Raw genomic sequence first — 21,871 nt, 5'->3', positions numbered from 1 at the left:
ATACTAGTTGTTACGAGTATACTACTATCTCTTTATCAACCAGTGTACAGTGCGGTAGTTCACGGCTGTGGCTACCTCTGTGTCGGCAGTCGGCAGGCAGTCCGTCCATCCATAATTGTATTATTATTATAATATATACCACCTAACCGTGGTTTTTTTTTCATTCTTTATACCGTCGTCATAGTGTCATACTAGTTGTTACGAGTATACTACTATCTCTTTATCAACCAGTGTACAGTGCGGTAGTTCACGGCTGTGGCTACCTCTGTGTCGGCAGTCGGCAGGCAGTCCGTCCATCCATAATTGTATTATTATTATAATATATACCACCTAACCGTGGTTTTTTTTTCATTCTTTATACCGTCGTCATAGTGTCATACTAGTTGTTACGAGTATACTACTATCTCTTTATCAACCAGTGTACAGTGCGGTAGTTCACGGCTGTGGCTACCTCTGTGTCGGCACTCGGCAGGCAGTCCGTCCATCCATAATTGTATTATTATTATAATATATACCACCTAACTGTGGTATTTTTTTTTCTTTCTTTATACCGTCGTCATAGTGTCATACTAGTTGTTACGAGTATACTACTATCTCTTTATCAACCAGTGTACAGTGCGGTAGTTCACGGCTGTGGCTACCTCTGTGTCGGCAGTCGGCAGGCAGTCCGTCCATCCATAATTGTATTATTATTATAATATATACCACCTAACTGTGGTATTTTTTTTTCTTTCTTTATACCGTCGTCATAGTGTCATACTAGTTGTTACGAGTATACTACTATCTCTTTATCAACCAGTGTACAGTGCGGTAGTTCACGGCTGTGGCTACCTCTGTGTCGGCAGTCGGCAGGCAGTCCGTCCATCCATAATTGTATTATTATTATAATATATACCACCTAACCGTGGTTTTTTTTTTCATTCTTTATACCGTCGTCATAGTGTCATACTAGTTGTTACGAGTATACTACTATCTCTTTATCAACCAGTGTACAGTGCGGTAGTTCACGGCTGTGGCTACCTCTGTGTCGGCAGTCGGCAGGCAGTCCGTCCATCCATAATTGTATTATTATTATAATATATACCACCTAACTGTGGTATTTTTTTTTCTTTCTTTATACCGTCGTCATAGTGTCATACTAGTTGTTACGAGTATACTACTATCTCTTTATCAACCAGTGTACAGTGCGGTAGTTCACGGCTGTGGCTACCTCTGTGTCGGCAGTCGGCAGGCAGTCCGTCCATCCATAATTGTATTATTATTATAATATATACCACCTAACCGTGGTATTTTTTTTTCTTTCTTTATACCGTCGTCATAGTGTCATACTAGTTGTTACGAGTATACTACTATCTCTTTATCAACCAGTGTACAGTGCGGTAGTTCACGGCTGTGGCTACCTCTGTGTCGGCACTCGGCAGGCAGTCCGTCCATCCATAATTGTATTATTATTATAATATATACCACCTAACCGTGGTTTTTTTTTCATTCTTTATACCGTCGTCATAGTGTCATACTAGTTGCTACGAGTATACTACTATCTCTTTATCAACCAGTGTACAGTGCGGTAGTTCACGGCTGTGGCTACCTCTGTGTCGGCAGTCGGCAGGCAGTCCGTCCATCCATAATTGTATTATTATTATAATATATACCACCTAACTGTGGTATTTTTTTTTCTTTCTTTATACCGTCGTCATAGTGTCATACTAGTTGTTACGAGTATACTACTATCTCTTTATCAACCAGTGTACAGTGCGGTAGTTCACGGCTGTGGCTACCTCTGTGTCGGCAGTCGGCAGGCAGTCCGTCCATCCATAATTGTATTATTATTATAATATATACCACCTAACCGTGGTTTTTTTATACCACCTAACCGTGGCAGTCCGTCCATAATTGTATACTAGTATCCAATCCATCCATCTCCATTGTTTACCTGAGGTGCCTTTTAGTTCTGCCTATAAAATATGGAGAACAAAAAAGTTGAGGTTCCAAAATTAGGGAAAGATCAAGATCCACTTCCACCTCGTGCTGAAGCTGCTGCCACTAGTCATGGCCGAGACGATGAAATGCCAGCAACGTCGTCTGCCAAGGCCGATGCCCAATGTCATAGTACAGAGCATGTCAAATCCAAAACACCAAATATCAGAAAAAAAAGGACTCCAAAACCTAAAATAAAATTGTCGGAGGAGAAGCGTAAACTTGCCAATATGCCATTTACCACACGGAGTGGCAAGGAACGGCTGAGGCCCTGGCCTATGTTCATGGCTAGTGGTTCAGCTTCACATGAGGATGGAAGCACTCAGCCTCTCGCTAGAAAACTGAAAAGACTCAAGCTGGCAAAAGCACCGCAAAGAACTGTGCGTTCTTTGAAATCCCAAATCCACAAGGAGAGTCCAATTGTGTCGTTTGCGATGCCTGACCTTCCCAACACTGGACGTGAAGAGCATGCGCCTTCCACTATTTGCATGCCCCCTGCAAGTGCTGGAAGGAGCACCCGCAGTCCAGTTCCTGATAGTCAGATTGAAGATGTCAGTGTTGAAGTACACCAGGATGAGGAGGATATGGGTGTTGCTGGCGCTGGGGAGGAAATTGACCAGGAGGATTCTGATGGTGAGGTGGTTTGTTTAAGTCAGGCACCCGGGGAGACACCTGTTGTCCGTGGGAGGAATATGGCCGTTGACATGCCAGGTGAAAATACCAAAAAAATCAGCTCTTCGGTGTGGAGGTATTTCACCAGAAATGCGGACAACAGGTGTCAAGCCGTGTGTTCCCTTTGTCAAGCTGTAATAAGTAGGGGTAAGGACGTTAACCACCTCGGAACATCCTCCCTTATACGTCACCTGCAGCGCATTCATAATAAGTCAGTGACAAGTTCAAAAACTTTGGGTGACAGCGGAAGCAGTCCACTGACCAGTAAATCCCTTCCTCTTGTAACCAAGCTCACGCAAACCACCCCACCAACTCCCTCAGTGTCAATTTCCTCCTTCCCCAGGAATGCCAATAGTCCTGCAGGCCATGTCACTGGCAAGTCTGACGAGTCCTCTCCTGCCTGGGATTCCTCCGATGCATCCTTGCGTGTAACGCCTACTGCTGCTGGCGCTGCTGTTGTTGCCGCTGGGAGTCGATGGTCATCCCAGAGGGGAAGTCGTAAGCCCACTTGTACTACTTCCAGTAAGCAATTGACTGTTCAACAGTCCTTTGCGAGGAAGATGAAATATCACAGCAGTCATCCTACTGCAAAGCGGATAACTGAGTCCTTGACAACTATGTTGGTGTTAGACGTGCGTCCGGTATCCGCCGTTAGTTCACAGGGAACTAGACAATTTATTGAGGCAGTGTGCCCCCGTTACCAAATACCATCTAGGTTCCACTTCTCTAGGCAGGCGATACCGAGAATGTACACGGACGTCAGAAAAAGACTCACCAGTGTCCTAAAAAATGCAGTTGTACCCAATGTCCACTTAACCACGGACATGTGGACAAGTGGAGCAGGGCAGGGTCAGGACTATATGACTGTGACAGCCCACTGGGTAGATGTATGGACTCCCGCCGCAAGAACAGCAGCGGCGGCACCAGTAGCAGCATCTCGCAAACGCCAACTCTTTCCTAGGCAGGCTACGCTTTGTATCACCGCTTTCCAGAATACGCACACAGCTGAAAACCTCTTACGGCAACTGAGGAAGATCATCGCGGAATGGCTTACCCCAATTGGACTCTCCTGTGGATTTGTGGCATCGGACAACGCCAGCAATATTGTGTGTGCATTAAATATGGGCAAATTCCAGCACGTCCCATGTTTTGCACATACCTTGAATTTGGTGGTGCAGAATTTTTTAAAAAACGACAGGGGCGTGCAAGAGATGCTGTCGGTGGCCAGAAAAATTGCGGGACACTTTCGGCGTACAGGCACCACGTACAGAAGACTGGAGCACCACCAAAAACTACTGAACCTGCCCTGCCATCATCTGAAGCAAGAAGTGGTAACGAGGTGGAATTCAACCCTCTATATGCTTCAGAGGTTGGAGGAGCAGCAAAAGGCCATTCAAGCCTATACAATTGAGCACGATATAGGAGATGGAATGCACCTGTCTCAAGTGCAGTGGAGAATGATTTCAACGTTGTGCAAGGTTCTGATGCCCTTTGAACTTGCCACACGTGAAGTCAGTTCAGACACTGCCAGCCTGAGTCAGGTCATTCCCCTCATCAGGCTTTTGCAGAAGAAGCTGGAGGCATTGAAGAAGGAGCTAACACGGAGCGATTCCGCTAGGCATGTGGGACTTGTGGATGCAGCCCTTAATTCGCTTAACAAGGATTCACGGGTGGTCAATCTGTTGAAATCAGAGCACTACATTTTGGCCACCGTGCTCGATCCTAGATTTAAAGCCTACCTTGGATCTCTCTTTCCGGCAGACACAGGTCTGCTGGGGTTGAAAGACCTGCTGGTGACAAAATTGTCAAGTCAAGCGGAACGCGACCTGTCAACATCTCCTCCTTCACATTCTCCCGCAACTGGGGGTGCGAGGAAAAGGCTCAGAATTCCGAGCCCACCCGCTGGCGGTGATGCAGGGCAGTCTGGAGCGACTGCTGATGCTGACATCTGGTCCGGACTGAAGGACCTGACAACGATTACGGACATGTCGTCTACTGTCACTGCATATGATTCTCTCAACATTGATAGAATGGTGGAGGATTATATGAGTGACCGCATCCAAGTAGGCACGTCACACAGTCCGTACTTATACTGGCAGGAAAAAGAGGCAATTTGGAGGCCCTTGCACAAACTGGCTTTATTCTACCTAAGTTGCCCTCCCACAAGTGTGTACTCCGAAAGAGTGTTTAGTGCCGCCGCTCACCTTGTCAGCAATCGGCGTACGAGGTTACATCCAGAAAATGTGGAGAAGATGATGTTCATTAAAATGAATTATAATCAATTCCTCCGCGGAGACATTGACCAGCAGCAATTGCCTCCACAAAGTACACAGGGAGCTGAGATGGTGGATTCCAGTGGGGACGAATTGATAATCTGTGAGGAGGGGGATGTACACGGTGATATATCGGAGGGTGAAGATGAGGTGGACATCTTGCCTCTGTAGAGCCAGTTTGTGCAAGGAGAGATTAATTGCTTCTTTTTTGGGGGGGGTCCAAACCAACCCGTCATATCAGTCACAGTCGTGTGGCAGACCCTGTCACTGAAATGATGGGTTGGTTAAAGTGTGCATGTCCTGTTTTGTTTATACAACATAAGGGTGGGTGGGAGGGCCCAAGGATAATTCCATCTTGCACCTCTTTTTTCTTTTCTTTTTCTTTGCATCATGTGCTGATTGGGGAGGGTTTTTTGGAAGGGACATCCTGCGTGACACTGCAGTGCCACTCCTAGATGGGCCCGGTGTTTGTGTCGGCCACTAGGGTCGCTAATCTTACTCACACAGCTACCTCATTGCGCCTCTTTTTTTCTTTGCGTCATGTGCTGTTTGGGGAGGGTTTTTTGGAAGGGACATCCTGCGTGACACTGCAGTGCCACTCCTAGATGGGCCCGGTGTTTGTGTCGGCCACTAGGGTCGCTTATCTTACTCACACAGCGACCTTGGTGCAAATTTTAGGACTAAAAATAATATTGTGAGGTGTGATGTGTTCAGAATAGGCTGAAAATGAGTGTAAATTATGTTTTTTGAGGTTAATAATACTTTGGGATCAAAATTACCCCCAAATTCTATGATTTAAGCTGTTTTTTAGGGTTTTTTGAAAAAAACACCCGAATCCAAAACACACCCGAATCCGACAAAAAAAATTCGGTGAGGTTTTGCCAAAACGCGGTCGAACCCAAAACACGGCCGCGGAACCGAACCCAAAACCAAAACACAAAACCCGAAAAATTTCAGGCGCTCATCTCTACCAAAAACACCCAATCATATTTTGTCACAGTCTGAAGTAAATGTTCTTAAATATTTATAATCTGCACACTGAACTTGATCTTTATTCCTTACCACAAGAGTAAAGTAATAAAAATAATAATTCTGTGCTCCAACTGCCTGCATACTTTTTATAAGGGGATAGAAGTAATAGATTTTCTAGAACAAACCACAAAATGCATTTTACAGTTCATGATTAGCATCTTTTTTGTTATTAGAAACAAGCAACAAGCCAAATTAATGCCATATTGTAAAACAAATAGGTTAATTATAAACGGTCTCTTGTCCATTGACCGCTGTAATATTATGAATTTATAACATTCATATTAACATTGCTTGTAAATCTACTTTTTGTTATTTCAGTCATTATTTGCTTGTAACTAAGGCTACATTCGCAAAATCAAGTGATGTTTCTGGACCATGCAAGGGTTATCATTTTCCTGGCAACTGAAAGAAAAATAAGTGCATACTTTACTACACAGGCACCGTTTAACACAATGGAGCAGGAAAGCCATTGCATTACATTTCCTTTTCATTTCCTTCGGAATATCTATATATTGTTTAGATAAATTTAATAAGCAGTCTTCTTTACAACTGGTCCATATATGTCAGGACTATTCAGATTTTGGATATTTGCTCATGCATCCAAAACTTTGTCCCAGGTTCCCGGGATATCTAGGAAATACATCTTGCTTTACACTGCTTCATATTGCACACATCAAAAGCTGCTATGTATTTCCAGGAAGAAAGGAGAGAAAAGAAGTTGGAGTGTGGTCTAGTTTTAGGCATCAGCCAAATTCGCAATGTGATATTTCAATACATTGCAAGGGACAGAGCTTGCCAAAAAGCTCTGTCCCTGCAAATCCCCTCCCTGCACTTCTCAGGTTATTTTTCGTAAAAAAAATACCCTGAGAGTGTGACCGGGCACGCTCTGCCTGCTACCTATCCCCTGCAACTACCCCCTGCTCCGCTAAGCTTACCTTCACTCAGAACCGCTGATTGGTGAGCTCCTGCTGTGACCCATTCATCAGATCCGCAAAGTAAAGTTAGATGCCAACCGAGACTTCACTGCATCTGAGTTCACGTCAAAGATCAAGTTCTCAGGGTTACAGAGCACAGCAATCAGCTGACCAGCTGCCCTCATTGGAACACAGAACACTGAACACTGGTACCCTGGTGCATTTTTTTTATTTTTACTTTTTTGTGATCAGCTTGTGGTCTAGCAGATACACATGGCTGATCACAAAGCTCTGATTTTCCTGCTAATAGGCAGTGAAGGCTGAACTACAGTAGATGGATCTAAACTGGAGGCTTGGGCAGAAAAATGGAGAATGAGGTTCAATATAGAAAAATTTAAAGTTTTGCACTTTGGGACTAAAATCAATCGGGTAGCCTATAAATTAAATGGGGAAAATGTAGGGATAACGGTAATTGAAAAAAATTGGGTGTGCTCATCTATTATAGACTTAGTAGCAGTACACAATGTCAAAATGCAGCAACAAAAGCAAATAAGATGTTAGCATGCATAAAAAGGGGAATGGAGATAAGGATGAGAGTGTAATCCTGTAACTGTATAAATCATTGGTACGGCCGCACCTGGAATATTGTGTACAGTTCTGGGCACCTCATATAAAAAAAGATATCTTGGAACTCAAAAGGATTCAGAGGCGAGCCACCAAACTGGTTAAGGAGTTAGAGGCACTGAATTATGAGGAACGACTCACAAGGTTAGATATGTTCACACTGGAAAAGAGGCTGAGAGGGGACATTATTAATATTTATAAATACATAAAGGAACAATACAAGGATTTATCAGATGATCTGTTTATAAAAAAAAAAAAAACACTAGACAGGACACGTGGACACCCACTGAGGTTACAAAGAAAAAAAAATTCATACACAACGGAGGAAAGGGTTCTTCACAGTAATAGCAGTAAGGATTTGTAATTCTCTGCCAGAGGAGGTAATAATGGTGGACTCAGTCAATAAGATTAAAAATGGATTAGATAAATTCCTAACTGAAAGAAATAGCCAAGGATACAGCATTTAAATGAAGTAAAATTTTATGATACAGGTTGAACTCGATGGACATTTTGTCTTTTTTTCAACCTCATCAACTAGGTAATAGGTGAATCGGGAAGAAGCCATAATAACGCCATCTGAAGATGGCAAGATGGTATTATTGTCACAGTGCTCCCTCTGGTATATTTTTACAATTATATTTTAGTAAATCTGAAGCTGATCACATTTCCCAGTACAACTATGGGAAATAATATCTACAGCTGTAGCCATGCTCATCCATCCTGCGACTCTGCCACACGGGCACATATGCCGCGTCTAGGTATGGGTGCGCCTTAGTGCGCCTATCTACAGCTTTTTACGCTGCCCATGTATTCCTAGTGGTGCGCATACATAGACACACGGTCACATCCTGGTCATGAGTACACTTGCCGCACCTGTCTTGCTGTGAATCCACCAATCTGCAGGCTAGATGAGCAAGGCTACATCTGTACTTACTAAAAAAAAAAAAGAGGAGAATTTTGTGAATTTTCCACCAGTTGCCCATTAATGCATTTGGATTATACAAAAATAACATGAAAAGGGTGTGAAAACATTCGTTTCACATTATTTTAGTAAAAATAATAGTGATAGATATGCTGCCTGTCTGAAGTCCTTTGTGTAAAACCAAAAGTTCATCTGTATATCAAATTAGTTTTTTTGGACCAGATAAACATACACTGCTCAAAAAAATAAAGGGAACACTAAAATAACACATCCTAGATCTGAATTAATTAAATATTCTTATTAAATACTTTGTTCTTTACATAGTTGAATGTGCTGACAACAAAATCACACAAAAATTATCAATGGAAATCAAATTTATTAACCCATGGAGGTCTGGATTTGGAGTCACACTCAAAATTAAAGTGGAAAAGCACACTACAGGCTGATCCAACTTTGATGTAATGTCCTTAAAACAAGTCAAAATGAGGCTCAGTAGTGTGTGTGTGGCCTCCACGTGCCTGTATGACCTCTCTACAACGCCTGGGCATACTTCTGATGAGGTGGCGGATGGTCTCCTGAGGGATCTCCTCCCAGACCTGGACTAAAGCATCCGCCAACTCCTGGACAGTCTGTGGTGCAACGTGGCGTTGGTGGATGGAGCGAGACATGATGTGCTCAATTGGATTCAGGTCTGGGGAACGGCGAGCCAGTCCATAGCATCAATGCCTTTGTCTTGCAGGAACTGCTGACACACTCCAGCCACATGAGGTCTAGCATTGTCTTGCATTAGGAGGAACCCAGGGCCAACCGCACCAGCATATGGTCTCACAAGGGGTCTGAGGAACTCATCTTGTTACCTAATGGCAGTCAGGCTACCTCTGGCGAGCACATGGAGGGCTGTGCGGCCCCTCAAAGAAATGCCACCCCACACCATTACTGACCCACTGCCAAACCGGTCATGCTGGAGGATGTTGCAGGCAGCAGAACGTTCTCCTTGGCATCTCCAGACTCTGTCACGTCTGTCACATGTGCTCAGTGAGAACATGCTTTCATCTGTGAAGAGCACAGGGCGCCAGTGGCGAATTTGCCAATCTTGGTGTTCTCTGGCAAATGCCAAACGTCCTGCACGGTGTTGGGCTGTAAGCACAACCCCCACCTGTGGACGTTGGGCCCTCATACCACTCTCATGGAGTCTGTTTCTGATGGTTTGAGTAGACACATGCACATTTGTGGCTTGCTGGAGGTCATTTTGCAGGGCTCTGGCAGTGCTCCTCCTGTTCCTCCTTGCACAAAGGCAGAGGTAACGGTCCTGCTGCTGGGTTGTTGCCCTCCTACGGCCTCCTCCACGTCTCCTGATGTACTGGCCTATCTCCTGGTAGCGCCTCCATGCTCTGGACACTACGCTGACAGACACAGCAAACCTTCTTGCCACAGCTCGCATTGATGTGCCATCCTGGATGAGCTGCACTACCTGAGCCACTTGTGTGGGTTGTAGACTCTGTCTCATGCTACCACTAGAGTGAAAGCACCGCCAGCTTTCAAAAGTGACCAAAACATCAGCCAGAAAGCATAGGAGCTGAGAAGTGGTCTGTGGTCACCACCTGCAGAACAACTCTATTATTGGGGGTGTCTTGCTAATTGCCTATAATTCCCACCTGTTGTCTATTCCATTTGCACAACAGCATGTGAAATTGATTGTCAATCATTGTTGCTTCCTAAGTGGACAGTTTGATTTCACAGAAGTGTGATGGACTTGGAGTTACATTGTGTTGTTTAAGTGTTCCCTTTATTTTTTTTGAGCAGTGTATAATACTACGTATGGCACAATATTTTTGGCCACATTTATATTAATTAAATAGCTAATTAGACTCACCTCATACAAGGTGGTTAAAAATAAACCATTTAACCACAGAGATCCAGAGATCATCGATCCCGAGCACGCTGAGTAGCGCTACAAGCAGCGTGTACGGGACTTCCGCCGGCGGACTCCATTCCTCCCCCTCTCATCAGTGCTGAGGACCGGATAGCCAGTGAGCAGTTTTCGCTCTAAAGAACAGTCCTGGGACATTTGTATAAGGTAAATTCCTTATCAAAAAAGGATTCTTTTTACCCAGCAAAAAAACAGTGATTAAAGGGACGTGCCTTATGAATTGGGAGAAGTACAGATTGCCATTAGCACGGTCTACACCATCGGTAGTGCGTTCCCCAATAAGGACTCTCCATGAAATAATAACTGCAGTCATTGACTGAAAAATATAGAGGGAGTAAGACGCAGATCAGCGCATCCAGTCTATTCAGGACTATTTCAATTTCCACCTATTCCCTGGAGACTACTAAAGTGCAGTGGGGCATAGTGAAATACCACTCTACACATTCTGCTTTATATGTTATATGTTTGTATTTGTGGTGGTTTTTGTTTACCGGTAATAGGCAGTCACCCCTTTATAATCTATTTGTTGTCTTTTAGATAATTAAACAATTCTGTTTTACCATTCAAACTAAATAAAAGATGAATGAACTGGATTTTTAGTCTTTGGTTTCTTTAAATATCCAATAAAGGGTTGAGGAAAGTGACAAAATTGTTGTTAGCTTTTCCCCTTATATACTGTATTGTGCGCTGGGGAAGTTTTTGGTTTTTCTGTGTCTGTATTTTAGTGGAGCTTGGTAGTAGCCCCACTCCCTGCAGCAGCACTTACAGTCCTAACCTATTCTCGATCTAAAGCGCAGTGCCACTCCTGTTTGTTTTGGTGTTAAATAGAGATGAGCGCCTGAAATTTTTCGGGTTTTGTGTTTTGGTTTTGGGTTCGGTTCCGCGGCCGTGTTTTGGGTTCGAACGCGTTTTGGCAATACCTCACCGAATTATTTTTGTCGGATTCGGGTGTGTTTTGGATTCGGGTGTTTTTTTCCAAAAACACTAAAAAACAGCTTAAATCATAGAATTTGGGGGTCATTTTGATCCCAAAGTATTATTAACCTCAAAAACCATAATTTACACTCATTTTCAGTCTATTCTGAATACCTCACACCTCACAATATTATTTTTAGTCCTAAAATTTGCACCGAGGTCGCTGTGTGAGTAAGATAAGCGACCCTAGTGGCCGACACAAACACCGGGCCCATCTAGGAGTGGCACTGCAGTGTCACGCAGGATGTCCCTTCCAAAAAACCCTCCCCAAACAGCACATGACGCAAAGAAAAAAAGAGGCGCAATGAGGTAGCTGTGTGAGTAAGATTAGCGACCCTAGTGGCCGACACAAACACCGGGCCCATCTAGGAGTGGCACTGCAGTGTCACGCAGGATGGCCCTTCCAAAAAACCCTCCCCAAACAGCACATGACGCAAAGAAAAAAAGAGGCGCAATGAGGTAGCTGTGTGAGTAAGATTAGCGACCCTAGTGGCCGACACAAACACCGGGCCCATCTAGGAGTGGCACTGCAGTGTCACGCAGGATGGCCCTTCCAAAAAACCCTCCCCAAACAGCACATGACGCAAAGAAAAAAAGAGGCGCAATGAGGTAGCTGACTGTGTGAGTAAGATTAGCGACCCTAGTGGCCGACACAAACACCGGGCCCATCTAGGAGTGGCACTGCAGTGTCACGCAGGATGTCCCTTCCAAAAAACCCTCCCCAAACAGCACATGACGCAAAGAAAAAAAGAGGCGCAATGAGGTAGCTGTGTGAGTAAGATTAGCGACCCTAGTGGCCGACACAAACACCGGGCCCATCTAGGAGTGGCACTGCAGTGTCACGCAGGATGTCCCTTCCAAAAAACCCTCCCCAATCAGCACATGATGCAAAGAAAAAGAAAAGAAAAAAGAGGTGCAAGATGGAATTATCCTTGGGCCCTCCCACCCACCCTTATGTTGTATAAACAAAACAGGACATGCACACTTTAACCAACCCATCATTTCAGTGACAGGGTCTGCCACACGACTGTGACTGATATGACGGGTTGGTTTGGACCCCCCCCAAAAAAGAAGCAATTAATCTCTCCTTGCACAAACTGGCTCTACAGAGGCAAGATGTCCACCTCATCTTCACCCTCCGATATATCACCGTGTACATCCCCCTCCTCACAGATTATCAATTCGTCCCCACTGGAATCCACCATCTCAGCTCCCTGTGTACTTTGTGGAGGCAATTGCTGCTGGTCAATGTCTCCGCGGAGGAATTGATTATAATTCATTTTAATGAACATCATCTTCTCCACATTTTCTGGATGTAACCTCGTACGCCGATTGCTGACAAGGTGAGCGGCGGCACTAAACACTCTTTCGGAGTACACACTTGTGGGAGGGCAACTTAGGTAGAATAAAGCCAGTTTGTGCAAGGGCCTCCAAATTGCCTCTTTTTCCTGCCAGTATAAGTACGGACTGTGTGACGTGCCTACTTGGATGCGGTCACTCATATAATCCTCCACCATTCTATCAATGTTGAGAGAATCATATGCAGTGACAGTAGACGACATGTCCGTAATCGTTGTCAGGTCCTTCAGTCCGGACCAGATGTCAGCATCAGCAGTCGCTCCAGACTGCCCTGCATCACCGCCAGCGGGTGGGCTCGGAATTCTGAGCCTTTTCCTCGCACCCCCAGTTGCGGGAGAATGTGAAGGAGGAGATGTTGACAGGTCGCGTTCCGCTTGACTTGACAATTTTGTCACCAGCAGGTCTTTCAACCCCAGCAGACCTGTGTCTGCCGGAAAGAGAGATCCAAGGTAGGCTTTAAATCTAGGATCGAGCACGGTGGCCAAAATGTAGTGCTCTGATTTCAACAGATTGACCACCCGTGAATCCTTGTTAAGCGAATTAAGGGCTGCATCCACAAGTCCCACATGCCTAGCGGAATCGCTCCGTGTTAGCTCCTTCTTCAATGCCTCCAGCTTCTTCTGCAAAAGCCTGATGAGGGGAATGACCTGACTCAGGCTGGCAGTGTCTGAACTGACTTCACGTGTGGCAAGTTCAAAGGGCATCAGAACCTTGCACAACGTTGAAATCATTCTCCACTGCACTTGAGACAGGTGCATTCCATCTCCTATATCGTGCTCAATTGTATAGGCTTGAATGGCCTTTTGCTGCTCCTCCAACCTCTGAAGCATATAGAGGGTTGAATTCCACCTCGTTACCACTTCTTGCTTCAGATGATGGCAGGGCAGGTTCAGTAGTTTTTGGTGGTGCTCCAGTCTTCTGTACGTGGTGCCTGTACGCCGAAAGTGTCCCGCAATTTTTCTGGCCACCGACAGCATCTCTTGCACGCCCCTGTCGTTTTTTAAAAAATTCTGCACCACCAAATTCAAGGTATGTGCAAAACATGGGACGTGCTGGAATTTGCCCATATTTAATGCACACACAATATTGCTGGCGTTGTCCGATGCCACAAATCCACAGGAGAGTCCAATTGGGGTAAGCCATTCCGCGATGATCTTCCTCAGTTGCCGTAAGAGGTTTTCAGCTGTGTGCGTATTCTGGAAAGCGGTGATACAAAGCGTAGCCTGCCTAGGAAAGAGTTGGCGTTTGCGAGATGCTGCTACTGGTGCCGCCGCTGCTGTTCTTGCGGCGGGAGTCCATACATCTACCCAGTGGGCTGTCACAGTCATATAGTCCTGACCCTGCCCTGCTCCACTTGTCCACATGTCCGTGGTTAAGTGGACATTGGGTACAACTGCATTTTTTAGGACACTGGTGAGTCTTTTTCTGACGTCCGTGTACATTCTCGGTATCGCCTGCCTAGAGAAGTGGAACCTAGATGGTATTTGGTAACGGGGGCACACTGCCTCAATAAATTGTCTAGTTCCCTGTGAACTAACGGCGGATACCGGACGCACGTCTAACACCAACATAGTTGTCAAGGACTCAGTTATCCGCTTTGCAGTAGGATGACTGCTGTGATATTTCATCTTCCTCGCAAAGGACTGTTGAACAGTCAATTGCTTACTGGAAGTAGTACAAGTGGGCTTACGACTTCCCCTCTGGGATGACCATCGACTCCCAGCGGCAACAACAGCAGCGCCAGCAGCAGTAGGCGTTACACGCAAGGATGCATCGGAGGAATCCCAGGCAGGAGAGGACTCGTCAGACTTGCCAGTGACATGGCCTGCAGGACTATTGGCATTCCTGGGGAAGGAGGAAATTGACACTGAGGGAGTTGGTGGGGTGGTTTGCGTGAGCTTGGTTACAAGAGGAAGGGATTTACTGGTCAGTGGACTGCTTCCGCTGTCACCCAAAGTTTTTGAACTTGTCACTGACTTATTATGAATGCGCTGCAGGTGACGTATAAGGGAGGATGTTCCGAGGTGGTTAACGTCCTTACCCCTACTTATTACAGCTTGACAAAGGGAACACACGGCTTGACACCTGTTGTCCGCATTTCTGGTGAAATACCTCCACACCGAAGAGCTGATTTTTTTGGTATTTTCACCTGGCATGTCAACGGCCATATTCCTCCCACGGACAACAGGTGTCTCCCCGGGTGCCTGACTTAAACAAACCACCTCACCATCAGAATCCTTCTGGTCAATTTCCTCCCCAGCGCCAGCAACACCCATATCCTCCTCATCCTGGTGTACTTCAACACTGACATCTTCAATCTGACTATCAGGAACTGGACTGCGGGTGCTCCTTCCAGCACTTGCAGGGGGCATGCAAATAGTGGAAGGCGCATGCTCTTCACGTCCAGTGTTGGGAAGGTCAGGCATCGCAACCGACACAATTGGACTCTCCTTGTGGATTTGGGATTTCAAAGAACGCACAGTTCTTTGCGGTGCTTTTGCCAGCTTGAGTCTTTTCAGTTTTCTAGCGAGAGGCTGAGTGCTTCCATCCTCATGTGAAGCTGAACCACTAGCCATGAACATAGGCCAGGGCCTCAGCCGTTCCTTGCCACTCCGTGTGGTAAATGGCATATTGGCAAGTTTACGCTTCTCCTCCGACAATTTTATTTTAGGTTTTGGAGTCCTTTTTTTTCTGATATTTGGTGTTTTGGATTTGACATGCTCTGTACTATGACATTGGGCATCGGCCTTGGCAGACGACGTTGCTGGCATTTCATCGTCTCGGCCATGACTAGTGGCAGCAGCTTCAGCACGAGGTGGAAGTGGATCTTGATCTTTCCCTAATTTTGGAACCTCAACTTTTTTGTTCTCCATATTTTATAGGCAGAACTAAAAGGCACCTCAGGTAAACAATGGAGATGGATGGATTGGATACTAGTATACAATTATGGACGGACTGCCACGGTTAGGTGGTATAAAAAAACCACGGTTAGGTGGTATATATTGTAATACAATTATGGATGGACGGACTGCCTGCCGAGTGCCGACACAGAGGTAGCCACAGCCGTGAACTACCGCACTGTACACTGGTTGATAAAGAGATAGTAGTATACTCGTAACAACTAGTATGACTGACTATGACGGTATAAAGAATGAAAAAAAAACCACGGTTAGGTGGTATATATTGTAATACAATTATGGATGGACGGACTGCCTGCCGAGTTCCGACACAGAGGTAGCCACAGCCGTGAACTACCGCACTGTACACTGGTTGATAAAGAGATAGTAGTATACTCGTAACAACTAGTATGACTGACTATGACGGTATAAAGAATGAAAAAAAAACCACGGTTAGGTGGTATATATTATAATACAATTATGGATGGACGGACTGCCTGCCGACTGCCGACACAGAGGTAGCCACAGCCGTGAACTACCGCACTGTACACTGGTTGATAAAGAGATAGTAGTATACTCGTAACAACTAGTATGACACTATGACGGTATAAAGAATGAAAAAAAAACCACGGTTAGGTGGTATATATTATAATAATACAATTATGGATGGACGGACTGCCTGCCGAGTTCCGACACAGAGGTAGCCACAGCCGTGAACTACCGCACTGTACACTGGTTGATAAAGAGATAGTAGTATACTCGTAACAACTAGTATGACTGACTATGACGGTATAAAGAATGAAATAAAAACCACGGTTAGGTGGTATATATTGTAATACAATTATGGATGGACGGACTGCCTGCCGAGTTCCGACACAGAGGTAGCCACAGCCGTGAACTACCGCACTGTACACTGGTTGATAAAGAGATAGTAGTATACTCGTAACAACTAGTATGACACTATGACGGTATAAAGAATGAAAAAAAAAACACGGTTAGGTGGTATATATTATAATACAATTATGGATGGACGGACTGCCTGCCGACTGCCGACACAGAGGTAGCCACAGCCGTGAACTACCGCACTGTACACTGGTTGATAAAGAGATAGTAGTATACTCGTAACAACTAGTATGACACTATGACGGTATAAAGAATGAAAAAAAAACCACGGTTAGGTGGTATATATTATAATACAATTATGGATGGACGGACTGCCTGCCGAGTGCCGACACAGAGGTAGCCACAGCCGTGAACTACCGCACTGTACACTGGTTGATAAAGAGATAGTAGTATACTCGTAACAACTAGTATGACTGACTATGACGGTATAAAGAATGAAAAAAAAACCACGGTTAGGTGGTATATATTATAATACAATTATGGATGGACGGACTGCCTGCCGACTGCCGACACAGAGGTAGCCACAGCCGTGAACTACCGCACTGTACACTGGTTGATAAAGAGATAGTAGTATACTCGTAACAACTAGTATGACACTATGACGGTATAAAGAATGAAAAAAAAACCACGGTTAGGTGGTATATATTATAATACAATTATGGATGGACGGACTGCCTGCCGACTGCCGACACAGAGGTAGCCACAGCCGTGAACTACCGCACTGTACACTGGTTGATAAAGAGATAGTAGTATACTCGTAACAACTAGTATGACACTATGACGGTATAAAGAATGAAAAAAAAACCACGGTTAGGTGGTATATATTATAATACAATTATGGATGGACGGACTGCCTGCCGACTGCCGACACAGAGGTAGCCACAGCCGTGAACTACCGCACTGTACTGTGTCTGCTGCTAATATAGACTGGTTGATAAAGAGATAGTATACAACAATATACTACTATACTGGTGGTCAGGCACTGGTCACCACTAGTCACACTGGCAGTGGCACTCCTGCAGCAAAAGTGTGCACTGTTTAATTTTAAATTAATATAATATTATGTACTCCTGGCTCCTGCTATAACAACCTGCAGTGCTCCCCAGTCTCCCCCACAATTATTATAAGCTTTTATACATTGATGTGCAGCACACTGGGCTGAGCTGAGTGCACACAGACTGAGTCACACTGTGTGACTGCTGTGTATCGTTTTTTTCAGGCAGAGAACGGATATAGCAGAGAACGGATATATTAAATAAAAGTTAACTTAACAACAACTGCACTGGTCACTGTGGTAAACTCTGTCTGCACAATCTCTCTCTCTCTCTCTCTCTCTTCTAATCTATTCTAATGGAGAGGACGCCAGCCACGTCCTCTCCCTATCAATCTCAATGCACGTGTGAAAATGGCGGCGACGCGCGGCTCCTTATATAGAATCCGAGTCTCGCGAGAATCCGACAGCGTCATGATGACGTTCGGGCGCGCTCGGGTTAACCGAGCAAGGCGGGAAGATCCGAGTCGCTCGGACCCGTGAAAAAAAAAGTGAAGTTCGTGCGGGTTCGGATTCAAAGAAACCGAACCCGCTCATCTCTAGTGTTAAACCATTCAACCAGTTGGTCCACCATTGGACAAGTGTGCCAACTGACACATGGCCGAAGCTGTCAACTGTTTGAGGGATCTCCATTCATCTCTGGAGATATTGGAGAAAATCTTTTTTTCTTCTCGTGAGGTTCCAGAATGTACTTAAGAATCTAGTGCTTTAATGTAATTAGTAATAGAACCATTACTGGAGCTGGGGTTCTTTTTGAATGTACTATATTTGGTTTCCAATGGTGGTGGATGCTATTCTTTACTACTGAAGAAATCTCTTAAGTTTTTATTATTGGTTCAGTGGAGTTATGTCAATTTTCCACTCAAATTTGTTGATGGGCACAAAGGACAACCCTTTATTGGGGACTGATGTTTCAGTAGCATAAAACTATATATATATATATATATATATATATATATACACTGCTCATACTTTGTTCTTTACATAGTTAAATGTGCTGATAAGAAAATCACACAAAAATTATCAATGAAAATCAAATTTATTAACCCATGGAGGTCTGGATTTGGAGTCACCCTCAAAATTAAAGTGGAAAAACACACTACAGGCTGATCCAACTTTGATGTAATGTCCTTAAAACAAGTCATAATGAGGCTCAGTAGTGTGTGTGGCCTCCACGTGCCTGTATGACCTCCCTACAACCCACACAAGTGGCTCAGGTAGTGCAGCTCATTCAGGATGGCACATTAATGCGAGCTGTGGCAAGAAGGTTTGCTGTGTCTGTCAGCGTAGTGTCCAGAGCATGGAGGCGCTACCAGGAGATAGGCCAGTACATCAGGAGACGTGGAGGAGGCCGTAGGAGGGCAACAACCCAGCAGCAGGACCGCTACCTCCGCCTTTGTGCAAGGAGGAACAGGAGGAGCACTGCCAGAGCCCTGCAAAATGACCTCCAGCAAGCCACAAATGTGCATGTGTCTACTCAAACGATCAGAAACAGACTCCATGAGGGTGGTATGAGGGCCCGACATCCACAGGTGGGGGTTGTGCTTACAGCCCAACACCGTGCAGGACATTTGGCATTTGCCAGAGAACACCAAGATTGGCAAATTCGCCACTGGCGCCCTGTGCTCTTCACAGATGAAAGCAGGTTCTCACTGAGCACATGTGACAGACGTGACAGAGTCTGGAGACGCCAAGGAGAACGTTCTGCTGCCTGCAACATCCTCCAGCATGACCGGTTTGGCAGTGGGTCAGTAATGGTGTGGGGTGGCATTTCTTTGGGGGGCCGCACAGCCCTCCATGTGCTCGCCAGAGGTAGCCTGACTGCCATTAGGTACCAAGATGAGTTCCTCAGACCCCTTGTGAGACCATATGCTGGTGCGGTTGGCCCTGGGTTCCTCCAAATGCAAGACAATGCTAGACCTCATGTGGCTGGAGTGTGTCAGCAGTTCCTGCAAGACAAAGGCATTGATGCTATGGACTGGCCCGCCCGTTCCCCAGACCTGAATCCAATTGAGCACATCTGGGACATCATGTCTCGCTCCATCCACCAACGCTACGTTGCACCACAGACTGTCCAGGAGTTGGCGGATGCTTTAGTCCAGGTCTGGGAGGAGATCCCTCAGGAGACCATCCGCCACCTCATCAGGAGCATGCCCAGACGTTGTAGGGAGGTCATACAGGCACGTGGAGGCCACACACACTACTGAGCCTCATTTTGACTTGTTTTAAGGACATTACATCAAAGTTGGATCAGCCTGTAGTGTGTTTTTCCACTTTAATTTTGAGTGTGACTCCAAATCCAGACCTCCATGGGTTAATAAATTTTATTTCCATTGATAATTTTTGTGTGATTTTGTTGTCAGCACATTCAACTATGTAAAGAACAAAGTATATAATAAGAATATTTCATTCATTCAGATCTAGGATGTGTTATTTTAGTGTTCCCTTTATTTTTTTGAGCAATATATATATATATATATATATATATATATATATATATATATATATATATATATATATATATAAACAGATGAATTACAGTGTGAAGTGTTAATATTAGGTGAGTGCTGAATTTGTATGATTTATGGGGGCTGATCTAGTACAGTAGTTTGCTTAGGGCTGCGTTAATCCACACACTTAAAGGGTTATTATTGGCAAAATCCATTTAAGCTACAGTGCAATTATGTTTACAGATTGTAGTAGGAAACCAGAGTATCTGGTGGAAAAACCCACATGAACACAAGGTGAACATACAAACATAATTTACAAAAATGGTTTCCAATTACAGTATGCTATTTTCAAATGGCAACATAAAAGTGTTTCATACATCACTGACGATCTTTTGTAGGAGCCTGAGAAGTTAATTTTGGAGTTAACATGAGCAATTGTCTATACAATAGTATAAAGAAATCAATGTTCAGAATCTGGAATAACAAATGTCAGCGGTCATATGAAGATATTAGAGTTTAGCTGAGAGAGCCACACAAATTGCAAATTAAAGATGTTTCTAAAAGAATGGAAATCTATTTCGTCTGTTTTAGAAAACAACACTTAATTGTTTAAAATTTTATTGTATGAAAAAACCTTGACCATAATATTGTTTTACATTATTCAAAATAATTTTTTATTTATTTGCTGAAATAGACCATTTAATGTAAGATAAATTGGAATTTTCTTGCACAGTAAAAAGAGAGTGGCGTTAGCATAGCTCCCAACTGTCCCGATTTTTGTGGGACAGTCCTGTTTTTTGGGCACTGTCCCGCTCTCTCACCATACAGCCGCAGTGTCGCACGGGGGAAGGGGGACAGTTGGGAGGACCCCTGTCACTCGCTGCTCTACACACAGCATCTATTCACGGGAGAGAGTGCATGGCCAGCAGCTGCTAGAGCACTAGGTATGCCCCCACAGTGACAAGAACGGGAGGTGTGCCTTGTCATTTCAGTGAAACCATGCCTCCTTTTGCCAAGGTCATGCCCCCTTTTCAGCTGTGCGTGGCTTTGCCGCACACAGGACCGCCGATTTCACCAACAAGTATGTTGGGAAGTATACATTAGCAAATTCCAGACAAACCTAAAAAGTTATTTGGGGGATTTCAGGTGGGTGATAAACATAGGCATGTGCAGGGTGTGTGCCCGTACACCACCTAGGCAGCATCAGTCATACCTAATACATCTCCTCCCCATTGTTGCCCACTCCCAGGGAAGAGGCAGCCTCTTTTTGAATCTAAGATTATTGATGTGAAACTGCTGCAGTTTTACAATGGCCATCATGGATTGAAAAAAAGTCTGTCTCCTGCCTGGGCGCTGGCAACAGCAAGACGACAGAAGTGACCAATGTTCAAGCCAGTTGAGTAGTGTCTGACCGAGGGGGGTGGGTAGTGTATGTTCCAGGGAGGAAGTTAGGGGTGTGAGGCGGGTAATCTAAGTCGGAGGGGGGGGGGGGGGGGGGGGGGGACATATGTATAGGGAGGGTTAGCCTATGTCAGAGATGGTTGTACACCCCTTGTCATAAGCCTTGATGGGTGGTCATAGTTACAAATATTGGCTGATCATACATCTAAATCTTTTAGAGTAAGTATATTTCTGCGGCGGGGTACACTGGTATTCCACAGGGAATAACATCGGGGTGTAGAAATGGATCTTGATCCGAGGCACCAACAGGCTAAAGCTTTGACTGTTCCCAGGATGCCTTGCACCGCCTCCTCTATATCCCCGCCTCCAGGCACTGGAGCTCAGTTTGTAAGTTGGTGCCTGCAGTGCAGGCAGCTAACAGGGAGGGCTGTGCTAGGCAGCCCTGAAAAGAGCTTTTCTGACAAGAAAGAAGACTTCAAGGGCCGCAGCAC

The sequence above is a fragment of the Pseudophryne corroboree genome, chromosome 1, assembly GCF_028390025.1.
Source record: "Pseudophryne corroboree isolate aPseCor3 chromosome 1, aPseCor3.hap2, whole genome shotgun sequence".
NCBI classification, from domain to species: domain Eukaryota; kingdom Metazoa; phylum Chordata; class Amphibia; order Anura; family Myobatrachidae; genus Pseudophryne; species Pseudophryne corroboree.
The sequence above is the reverse complement of the archived record's forward strand: the minus strand, read 5'-3'. Positions refer to the sequence as shown.